At 45.3% G+C, this 12846-nt stretch overlaps 1 protein-coding gene across 1 annotated transcript in view; it reads left to right on the forward strand.

The window, feature by feature from the left end:
* LOC308147500 (uncharacterized protein) overlaps positions 1-12846 on the forward strand; it is a 1504609-nt gene that overhangs the window by 946448 nt on the left and 545315 nt on the right.

Genomic DNA, 12846 nt, shown 5'->3' on the forward strand with positions numbered 1-12846 from the left:
ATCCACACCAACATGACAGCTGATCAACAAGCACAACACATCAAGACTCCACTGAGCAGCTTCACCATCACATCATTCTCCAGTGTTTCCAACAGGTTGACACACCACTGTCATGCATGCACACTTTGTCTGTGTCACCATTGTATGGGAAACACCACTTTACAATCAAAAACACCACCAACTGCCAACAGCAGCACCAATCTAATCCAGAGAAAGTCAAAAACAAACTAGCATCACCATCACTTGTAGATTAAATCATCCTGTTGTAAAATGCTGCACAAAGACTTTGTTGGTCTGAGTTCGCTCATCATTTCTGTGTCGGTCTTCTTCTACTCACAATTTACTTTTTTTCTGTAAAAAACCTTGAAAAAGTTCCCCAAAGCAGATCTTCAATCGTATCATGATCTTGATGTTAAATCAGCCTCCATCACTCCAGAGTAGCAGATAATAACAGAGTCATCACCACCTGCCCATGAGCCAATCAGACAAGCTCATTTCAATGACCACACCCAGACCAGCACTAGAAACTCTGCTGGCCCTAAAGCGTTCTGTCAATAACACATCAGAATCTGATTGGCTGATGATACTGTCACTCAACATTTTAACCCAATAGCAGGTCCAGCTTCCATCAGAGGTTAGCAATGAAGCTACTGCTAGCCCCAGCAGAGGAAAGGAGCTGTGATGTGTTCAGAGGACATAGGAGATTTGAGCTCCACACAATAGAACCAGTCGTCTTCTGGATAAAGTTGCTAAAGTCACTAATTGATTCCAGACACAGATTTCAGAATCACTTTTATATTATTATTAAAAAAAAGAAAATAATTTTTGACAGGGCTAGCAGTGCTAGACCTGCTGCCCCTGACTGCACATCACTGTTTAAAACACACTCCACTGCTTCAGTCCTTCAGAGTCAACCTTCAAACCAACAGTGCCATCTGGTGGTGAGAAAATAAAGAAGTGGTTCATGAGGCTTCATTGAGCATCACTACTTGTGAGTCATTATTGCTGTCAGTGGCTATTTTCAGTGTTTGCACTCAGTGCAGGATAGAGATCTACTCACATTGTGTTTTTGTTCATGAAAAGTCAGGTTCCACTGAGATTTGAACTCAGATCACTGGATTCAAAGTCCAGAGTGCTAACCATTACACCATGGAGCCACTGGGGGGCGATCAGGAACATCTCATAAACCAGGGAGTGAAGACTTACTGAACAGGTTGTTGTGGCTCTGGCCCAAAGGTGAAGGTGATGGACTAGCCAGTGGACCAGCCAGGTATACACATGTACATATGTATATATATATATATATATATATATATATATATATATATATATATATATATATATATATATATATATATATATATATATATATATATATATATATATATATATATATATAAATAAACGATATGGTAAAAGCAGGTAAAAGCAGGTCAGATAAATAGGAGGGTGTTTCCAGTGTGGTTCTAGACTTGTTGACAGTGTTGGCTTGGAGAGAAAATTCTTGGACGACCAAACAACATCATCAGGGTGAAGGTGTGAGATGAGATGAACTAGAGAACCCAGAACGTCCTCAGCTACACGAGACCTGGCTGTTTTTATGTCAGAATGGCCGAGCGGTCCAAGGCGCTGTGTTCAAGTCACAGTCTCTTCGGGAGGCGTGGGTTCAAATCCCACTTCTGACAGCAGAGTATGTGTTAAGACAAGCAGGTGTGCACATGAACCTTTAAGGAGTTGTACTATACTTTCTGCCAAGAACAAAGCAGAGCTGTCTCATAATGTAAGGATCAATGTAAGGACCTACCTCGATTGGGATTAGCTCAACCCCTGATGACACTCTCTGCAGCTTCATTTGTGATTCTGTGACACCAAATTATATCGTCTCCTGACCTCCACCATGCTTTCATCTCTGCAAAATAATTTTTCTTCAGGTTTTAGCAGGCCGATTGAGATGCAGAAATATTGACAAAGCTCTTTGCATTGAGCATTTATGGTAGAAAGTGGGCGTGTTGAGGGCAGGAGATGAACCGTCAACCTTCCAGGTGGACTGTGATCTATAAAAGGAAAGTGTGTGTGGATGTGCGTACGCACGCTTTTATTGATCCACATTTTATTTCCTGCTTTTGGGAACACGTACATTTCTAGTAGGAATCTTATGCAAGGTTTTATAAATGAGGCCCCAGATCCAGATCAGATCCGTAATGTGATTTGTTAGAAAATTGTGAGAAAATGAAATGTTAGAAATTCGTTAGAAAATGAAATGAATACAGGTCAGAAACCATTGTTAGTTTGTTGACATAAACAGATTTCAACAGTATTCCAGTTTAATCATGTTTTATTAAAGAAAAAAACCCTTCAAACCCCCAGGGAGGGCAGCTCTCTGGCGCCCTCTACGGTTTACCGCCCTCTGAAGTGCAGTTTGACTGCCACACTAATGTACTTGCCTTTCCTTAACTTCCTTAAATCCCAGCAGTGCATCCAGGAGCTGTGATAGTATAGTGGTTAGTACTCTGTGTTGTGATAGTATAGTGGTTATTACTCTGTGTTGTGATGGTATAGTGGTTAGCACTCTGTGTTGTGGCCGCAGCAACCCCGGTTCGGATCCGGGTCACGGCAATGGCTGCTAAAATGTTGTCATCACAAGTTTTCAAGCCAGTACATGGAACCATTAACAAGTTCTGCTCAGACCATTTCAAGCTCCAAGTCAAGCTGTAGGGCTTCATGAGGTCAGCAATGTAAGGAGGAGCTTGACCATGTAGGGCTGGAAAAGGTAGCACCGAGATTTTAACCTGAATATGAAAGTCAGCAGGGAGCCAGTGGAGAGATATGAACAGAGGTCACATGGTCCTCCTGTTGCTGCTGCTCTAAAGTCTCACCATGAATTTTGGACTGACTGCAACTGATCCAGTTCTGTTTTGTTGAGACACTTGAAGACCCGAACCACGTTGCTGTCGTCCAGGTGTGAGGACACAAATGCATGGACAATCATTTCAAGCTCTTCTCTGGACATCATGGACCTGAGCTTGGAGACGTTACACAACTGGAAAAAGCAGTTTTTTACCAGCTGTCTACAATGTTGCTCCAGTGACATGGACTGATCCAAGACCAGCCCTAAATTCCTCAGTTTGTTTTGGCTGAAAGGCTCAGTTCACCTGGTACTGTTTGGTAGTGGTAGTAGTACTAGCTGGTACTGTTTGGTAGTGGTAGTAGTACTATCTAGTACTGTTTGGTTGTGGTAGTAGTACTATCTGGTACTGTTTGGTAGTGTAGTAGTACTATCTGGTACTGTTTGGTAGTGGTAGTAGTACTATCTGGTACTGTTTGGTAGTGTAGTAGTACTATCTGGTACTGTTTGGTAGTGGTAATAGTACTATCTGGTATTGTTTGATAGTGGGAGGAGTACTATGTGGTACTGTTTGATAGTGGTAGTAGTACTATCTGGTACTGTTTGGTAGTGGTAGTAGTACTCTCTGGTACTGTTTGGTGGTGTAGTAGTACTATATGGTACTGTTTGGTAGTGGTAGTAGTACTATCTGGTACTGTTTGGTAGTGTAGTAGTACTATATGGTACTGTTTGGTAGTGGTAGTAGTACTATCTGGTACTGTTTGGTAGTGGTAGTAGTACTATCTGCTACTGTTTGATAGTGGCAGTAGTACTATCTGGTACTGTTTGGTAGTGGTAGTAGTACTATCTGGTACTGTTTGGTAGTGTAGTAGTACTATATGGTACTGTTTGGTAGTGGTAGTAGTACTATCTGGTACTGTTTGGTAGTGGTAGTAGTACTCTCTGGTACTGTTTGGTGGTGTAGTAGTACTATATGGTACTGTTTGGTAGTGGTAGTAGTACTATCTGGTACTGTTTGGTAGTGGTAGTAGTACTATCTGGTACTGTTTGGTAGTGTAGTAGTACTATATGGTACTGTTTGGTAGTGGTAGTAGTACTATCTGGTACTGTTTGGTAGTGTAGTAGTACTATATGGTACTGTTTGGTAGTGGTCGTAGTACTATCTGGTACTGTTTGGTAGTGTAGTAGTACTATATGGTACTGTTTGGTAGTGGTAGTAGTACTATCTGGTACTGTTTGATAGTGGCAGTAGTACTATCTGCTACTGTTTGGTGGTGGTAGTAGTACTATCTGCTACTGTTTGATAGTGGCAGTAGTACTATCTGCTACTGTTTGGTAGTGGTAGTAGTACTATCTGCTACTGTTTGATAGTGGCAGTAGTACTATCTGCTACTGTTTGGTAGTGGTAGTAGTACTATCTGCTACTGTTTGATAGTGGCAGTAGTACTATCTGCTACTGTTTGGTGGTGGTAGTAGTACTATCTGCTACTGTTTGGTGGTGGTAGTAGTACTATCTGGTACTGTTTGATAGTGGTAGTAGTACTATCTGGTACTGTTTGGTGGTGGTAGTAGTACTATCTGGTACTGTTTGGTAGTGGTAGTAGTACTATCTGGTACTGTTTGTTAATGGTAGTAGTACTATCTGGTACTGTTTGGTAGTGGTAGTAGTACTATCTGGTACTGTTTGGTAGTGTAGTAGTACTATCTCTTACTGTTTGGTAGTGGTAGTAGTACTATCTGGTACTGTTTGTTAATGGTAGTAGTACTATCTGGTACTGTTTGGTAGTGGTAGTAGTACTATCTGGTACTGTTTGGTAGTGTAGTAGTACTATCTCTTACTGTTTGGTAGTGGTAGTAGTACTATCTGGTACTGTTTGTTAATGGTAGTAGTACTATCTGGTACTGTTTGGTAGTGGTAGTAGTACTATCTGGTACTGTTTGGTAGTGTAGTAGTACTATCTCTTACTGTTTGGTAGTGGTAGTAGTACTATCTGGTACTGTTTGGTAGTGGTAGTAGTACTATCTGGTACTGTTTGGTAGTGTAGTAGTACTATCTGCTACTGTTTGGTAGTGGTAGTAGTACTATCTGCTACTGTTTGATAGTGGCAGTAGTACTATCTGCTACTGTTTGGTGGTGGTAGTAGTACTATCTGCTACTGTTTGGTGGTGGTAGTAGTACTATCTGGTACTGTTTGATAGTGGTAGTAGTACTATCTGGTACTGTTTGGTGGTGGTAGTAGTACTATCTGGTACTGTTTGGTAGTGGTAGTAGTACTATCTGGTACTGTTTGTTAATGGTAGTAGTACTATCTGGTACTGTTTGGTAGTGGTAGTAGTACTATCTGGTACTGTTTGGTAGTGTAGTAGTACTATCTCTTACTGTTTGGTAGTGGTAGTAGTACTATCTGGTACTGTTTGTTAATGGTAGTAGTACTATCTGGTACTGTTTGGTAGTGGTAGTAGTACTATCTGGTACTGTTTGGTAGTGTAGTAGTACTATCTCTTACTGTTTGGTAGTGGTAGTAGTACTATCTGGTACTGTTTGGTAGTGGTAGTAGTACTATCTGGTACTGTTTTCTTCACCCTCTTCTTCATCTCATCACCCGTTTTAAACTACCAGTCTTAAAACTCTTTCACTCTCATTCCTCATTTTCCAAACTTTTAACTTTTTAACAACGTTTTAAACTGTTTCAACTGTTTCAACTTTTTTCCACATTTTTTTCAACTTTCTGCTTTAAACTCTGTTTTAAACCTTGAACTTTAAAAACTTTTTCCAAACTTTTACCTTTTTAAAAATGTTTAAAAATGTTTTAACTTCATCTCTTCATGCTTCATCAGTCTTCATCTGTGCTCTTCATCCTCTTCTTCACCCTCCTCTTCATCTCCTCTTCACCCAATTTCAACAGCCAGTCTTTAAACTCTTTCTTAAACTCTCACTCCAGACCAGAGACGGGCCGGCAGGACAAAGCATTACAGTTTACCTGCAGCATTCACACTATCATGCATTTGCCGTGGGAAATGCAGATTCTCTAGTCTCTGGATTGAGTTGCTGCTTGTAGTCAAATGTGTTCACATGACCCTGTTGACCTCCAGCAGAGTTTCCAGCAGTGGACACTCCTGGCCCTAGAAAAGGAAAAGACAAAGTTAGGAGGGACTTTTTGGACGTACATTGAGCCTTTGAATAAACTTTGAAAGCACTGAAAAATATCCAACATCATAACATGTAGAGGAAAGTCTCTCCTCTGTGATGGCCGGGAATCGAACCCGGGTCAACTGCTTGGGAGGCAGCTATGCTCTCCACTATACCACCATCACTACTTTGAGGAGCTTCACCTGTCAAAGATCATAAAGAATATAGAGTGATGGTGAAGAAGACCTGAAGAAGTTTGTAGAATGGGACAGAATGTTTGATGTTTGATTCTATGAATACATATGAATGATATTGGATGAGGCCCTGGTGATGGAGTTGTCAGTGATATTTATGATGCTGAGGTCATGGTTGTATTAAACTGTGAACCCAGTGGCCTAATGGGCAAGGCACTGGCCTCCCATCTGGAGTCTGGAACTGAAGTGGACTGATCTAGTCTTGATTCAACCATGTTGTCACTAACATCTCACCACACTCCCTCAAAGAACCATTCATTGAGTCATCACAACGTGATTGGACTTTCAATCTGAGTGTAGTTCTAGTTCTACGTTTAAATAAATGATGGTAGACATCAAGCAACAACAGCAGCAGCACATCACATTGATGAGGAGGTGAGGTGACACAGTGAAGCTTCCAGGGAGCTGATGGGGTCAAAGATCCTCTAGATCAGGTGTGGGGAACCCTGGTCCTCAAGGGCCACAGTCCTGGATGTTCAAACACAGCTGAGTTGTCATGGTGACGAGCCAATCATTGTTGTCAAAACAATCATGTTTTTCACAAAACATGTGAAAACAAGCATGCTGATCCTCTGAAACACACACACACACACACACACACACACACACACACACACACACACACACAGATCAGGATTCACTCTGATAGGATCAAAGGAGATCAGCGTCTGTTGCAGATCAAAGCATTGCCTTCAGCATTCACACAATAAAGGCCAATTCATCCTCCATAAGAAGGGCATTGGTCCACATATGATTGTAATGTTTTGTTTACAGGAAATCTGCAGGATGTTTGTCTGGAGAAAGGTTTAATTTCATAACAATCAAGAGACACTGCCTTCAATCTATTGGCACCAAGTCAAGTCCAGTGTTTTCACAATAAAAAATATTTAATAATACAAAGGAAGTTCAAACTAGAAGAGATGAACCTAAACTTACCTCAGACAGTGACACACCTCCTGAAGACCTCAGCACCAAAACCACTTTCTAAAATCCTTTCTATCCTGTCATGTTCAAATACCACAATATCCCTTCAAGCTCCAAATGTGAAGAAGATCTCAACATCAACACAGACCCAACGCTTTGGTCACTAATCTGTAGAAACACATTCACAATGAGCAGAAACACCAATATACAGCTCAGACAATACAAGGTCCTTCACTAGTTCATTACAGGACAAAGATGTTCAAGATGGTCTCACTTCCTCTAACATATGTTCTAACTGCACAGCTGATCTCCTTGATACCTGTCTACACTGTGATCTCCTTGATACCTGTCTACACTGTGATCTACCTGATACCTGTCTACACTGTGATCTCCTTGATACCTGTCTACACTGTGATCTCCCTGATACCTGTCCACACTGTGATCTCTCTGATACCTGTCTACACTGTGATCTCCCTTATACTCGACTACACTGTGATATCCTTTATACATATCTACACTGTGATCTCCCTGATACCTGTCCACACTGTGATCTCCTTGATAATGTGATCTCCCTGATACTTGTCTCCACTATGATCTCCCTGATACTTGTGTCCACTGTGATCTCCCTGATACCTGTCTACAATGTGATCTCCCTGATACCTATCTACACTGTGATCTCCTTGACACCTGTCTACACTGTGTTCTCCCTGATACCTGTCTACACTGTGATCTCCTTGATACTGTGATCTCCATGATACTTGTCTACACTGTGATCTCCCTGATACTTGTCTACACTGTGATCTCCCTGATACCTGTCTACACTGTGATCTCCTTGACACCTGTCTACACTGTGATCTCCATGATGCCAACCGACACTGTGATCTCCCCGATACCTATCTACACTGTGATCTCAGATCTGAAGTGAGATTTCCAAACCACACAGTAATACAATTCGTTAAGATACTCTCAATTACACAATAGTAAAAGTTTAGAAGAATCTTTGTATTTTGAGTGAAATCGTGGAGCTTGCATGAAAAGAAGAGGCGCTGTCTGGCTTTCTTAGCAATGTTACTGGTGTTTGAGCTCCAATTCAGGTCATGAGAAAGAGTCACGCCCAAGAATTTACATTCCTCAACAATCTGTACCTCAGAATTGTTGATGGTAATTGGCGTCTGATTCTTATTGTGATGAAAGTCCATGACAAGTTCACACGTCTTTGAGGTGTTCAGAAGCAAGTTGATTTCTATTCTTTGACTACCTTTTCCACCTCCTCACGATAATGTGACTCACATTTTGAGCCAATAAGCCCTATGACGGTTGTATCATCTGCAAATGTGTCAAAACTTTACCTGTGTATAGTCCTGAGGAACTTTTTATCCTGGCCATAAACAACACTTCACACCCTTCGATAGCTCAGTTGGTAGAGCGGAGGACTGTAGTGGACAACATTGACATCCTTAGGTCGCTGGTTCAAATCCGGCTCGAAGGAGGAGTTTTCATAAAACTGAGTAAGCAGGATTTGGAAGAACAAGTTGACTTTATGACATCATGGTTCAGCTCGAAAGTCAAACTACAGAGTCAAGACATCTGACCACAGTCCTCAAGGCTTCATAGGAAACTTTCTGAAATCATGAAATGAATCAATGATGCACTTTTAATCTGAGGATCCACTGTTGAAATCCAAAGGCTTTTCAGAAACACGAGTTAGAACAATGTAAACTATTGCTGTGTGTCTATTCCACTGGAATGTTTTCTCCCCTGTGAGGAAACACACTTTACACCGTTCTATAGCTCAGTTGGTAGAGTGGATCCTGGATTCATTTGTCAGAATCACTCTGAGCCGATGTTCATTCAAGACTTTTGAGGCGTTACAATGGAAGGAAAGTCCTCCTCAGGACGACGTCAACCAGGTGGATGGAGAGTCTTCACAGGGAGTTGAGGAAGAATGAGTGAGAACAATGGATCCTATGGTGGTCCAGTACCAAGTACAGCGATTCTGATGTTAAGTTTCCATATGTTCATGCAAAACCACCTGAGCTGTGCTGAAATATCTCAGCAGGGAGAGCGTTAGACTGAAGATCTAAAGGTCCCTGGTTCAATCCCGGGTTTCAGCAAAGACTGCTGTAGTTTTCCTCCTCTCTCTTCATGATCCTGACCTCACGAGGGTACGCCCACCTTCTGCTCATGTTATCTAATTGCAGTTATTGAAACACACACATAGCCACTTTTTTGCATCTGAACCACTAAGTTGTGCCGCTAAACCACTTCCTCATGACCACCAGAGTTCTAACTGGATGTTCCAGTTTCCTTTCCTTCAAAGTGATGAATGAACCTCCTCTTACCTTCACATGGAGGAACCAGGGGAGGAGGAACCAGGGGAGGAGGAGCCAGGGGGGGAGGAACCAGGGGAGGAGGAGCCAGGGGAGGAGGAACCAGGGGAGGAGGAACCAGGGGAGGAGGAGCCAGGGGAGGAGAAACACCAAAGATTAAAGTGCAGAAACACAGTTTACACTGAAACTTCTCCCAACGCTACACACCTGCTCACACACTCACACCTACACACTCCTAGCATGCAGAGAGAGAGAGAGAGAGAGAGAGAGAGAGAGAGAGACAGAGAGAGACACACACAGAGAGAGAGAGAGAGAGAGAGAGAGAGAGAGAGAGAGAGAGAGAGAGAGAGAGAGAGAGAGAGAGAGAGAGAGAGAGAGAGAGAGAGAACTGTGTGTCCAGGACAGTGTACTGTCCTCAGACTGAACAGTGACACTCGTGAGGTGTCCCATCTGGGGTGTTGGCCTTGTCTTCTAGTCTTGATTCAACCATGTTGTCACTAACAACTCACTACACTCCAGTTCTGTCAATGAACCAGTCATGTCACTGATGACTGGTTGGAATTGTGTTTAGAATGTAACTTCAAACATAAAGTGGGAGGAGCTTCCCCACATTTACTAAAAAGTCTTTCATGCTATAGAAAACACAGTAATTAATCTATTTCCTGTTCTAATTTTAGGATTTGTGTAACTTTTTCAAAGCGGTTTTACTCTGATCAATCAGGATAAACATCTTAAAGTCCCAGTGCCAAGTTTTATATTGTTCATGACCGTATATTCAGTGGAAAGAAAAAACTCCCTCTCACATGAAGAAAACTTTGCAGAACCAGAATCAGAGTCTTTCTACTCTTCTGGTTGGGGTGAGGGGACAGAGGAGAGGAAGGAGGACGATCATTCTCCTGAGACTAAGAAGACAATCCTTCTTTCAGTCCTTCTATTGCACTTTATCCTGTGCTGGAGCCAATCCCAGCTGACTGTGGACCAGGACAGGAGACACCAGGACAGGAGACACCAGGACAGGAGGCACCTGGACAGGAGTCACCAGGACAGGAGACACCTGGACAGCAGACACCAGGACAGGAGACAACTGGACAGGAGACACCTGGACAGGAGACACCAGGACAGGAGTCACCAGGACAGGAGACACCTGGACAGGAGTCACCAGGACAGCAGACACCAGGACAGGAGACACCAGGACAGGAGACACCTGGACAGGAGACACCTGGACAGGAGTCACCTGGATGGGAGTCAACTGGACAGCAGACACCAGGACAGCAGACATCAGGACAGGAGACACCTGGACAGGAGACACCTGGACAGGAGACACCTGGACAGGAGTCACCAGGACAGGAGACACACGGACAGGAGACACCAGGACAGCAGACACCAGGACAGGAGTCACCAGGACTGCAGACACCTGGACAGGAGACACCAGGACAGGACTCAACTGGACAGGAGACACACGGACGGGAGACACCTGGATGGGAGTCACCAGGACAGGAGTCACCAGGAAAGGAGACACCAGGACAGGAGACACCAGGACATGAGTCACCAGGACAGGAGACACCAGGACAGGAGACACCTGGACAGGAGCCACCAGGACAGGAGTCACCTGGACAGGAGACACCAGGAGCGCAGACACCAGGACAGCAGACACCAGGACAGGAGACACCTGGACAGGAGTCACCAGGACAGGGGACACCAGGACAGGAGACACCTGGACAGGACTCACCAGGACAGGAGACACCAGGACAGGAGTCACCAGGACAGGGGACACCAGGACAGGAGACACCAGGACAGGAGTCACCAGGACAGGAGGCACCAGGACAGAAGACACCAGGACAGGAGTCAACTGGACAGGAGACACCAGGAGCGCAGACACCAGGACAGCAGACACCAGGACAGGAGCCACCTGGATAGGAGTCAACTGGACACGAGTCACCAGGACAAGAGACACCAGGACAGCAGACACCAGGACGGGAGACACCAGGACAGGAGACACCTGGACAGGAGTCACCAGGACAGGGGACACCAGGACAGGAGACACCAGGACAGAGACACCAGGACAGGAGTCACCAGGTAAGGAGACACCAGGACGGGAGACACCTGGACAGGAGTCACGAAGGACAGGAGTCACCAGGACAGGAGACACCAGGACAGGAGTCACCAGGACAGGAGGCACCAGGACAGCAGACACCAGGACAGGAGTCAACTGGACAGGAGACACCAGGAGCGCAGACACTGTGACAGCAGACACCAGGACAGGAGACACCTGGATAGGAGTCAACTGGACACGAGTCTCCAGGACAAGAGACACCAGGACAGCAGACACCAGGACGGGAGACACCAGGACAGGAGACACCTGGACAGGAGTCACCAGGACAGGGGACACCAGGACAGGAGACACCAGGACAGAGACACCAGGACAGGAGTCACCAGGTTAGGAGACACCAGGACGGGAGACACCTGGACAGGAGTCACGAAGGACAGGAGACACCAGGAGCGCAGACACCAGGACAGGAGACACCTGGATAGGAGTCACCTGGATAGGAGTCACCGAGACAGGAGTCACCAGGAGCGCAGACACCAGGACAGCAGACACCTGGACAGGAGTCACCAAGACAGGAGACACCAGGACAGGAATCACCAGGACAGGGGACACCAGGACAGGAGACACCAGGACAGGAGTCACCAGGAAAGGAGACACCAGGACAGGAGACACCAGGACAGGAGTCACGAGGACAGGAGACATCAGGACAGGAGACACCTGGACAGGAGACACCAGGACAGGAGTCACCAGGACAGGAGGTACCAGGACAGGAGACACCAGGACAGGAGACACCTGGACAGGAGTCACCAGGACAGGAGACACCAGGACGGGAGACACCAGGACAGGAGTTACCTAGACAGGACTCAACTGGACAGGAGACACCTGGACAGGAGTCACCAGGACAGGAGACACCAGGACGGGAGACACCAGGACAGGAGTCACCAGGACAGGAGACACCAGGACGGGAGACACCAGGACAGGAGTCACCTGGACAGGAGTCCCCTGGACAGGAGACACCAGGAGCGCAGACACCAGGACAGCAGACACCAGGACAGGAGACACCTGGACAGGAGTCACCAGGACAGGAGACACCAGGACAGGAGTCACCAGGACAGGGGACACCAGGACAGGAGACACCTGGACAGGAGTCATCAGGACAGGAGACACCAGGACAGGAGTCACCAGGACAGGGGACACCAGGACAGGAGACACCAGGAGCGCAGACACCAGGACAGCAGACACCTGGACAGGAGACACCAGGACAGGAGACACCAGGAGCGCAGATACCAGGACAGCAGACACCAGGACAGGAGACA

This window comes from Blennius ocellaris, assembly GCF_963422515.1.
Source record: "Blennius ocellaris genome assembly, chromosome: 24".
Taxonomy (NCBI): domain Eukaryota; kingdom Metazoa; phylum Chordata; class Actinopteri; order Blenniiformes; family Blenniidae; genus Blennius; species Blennius ocellaris.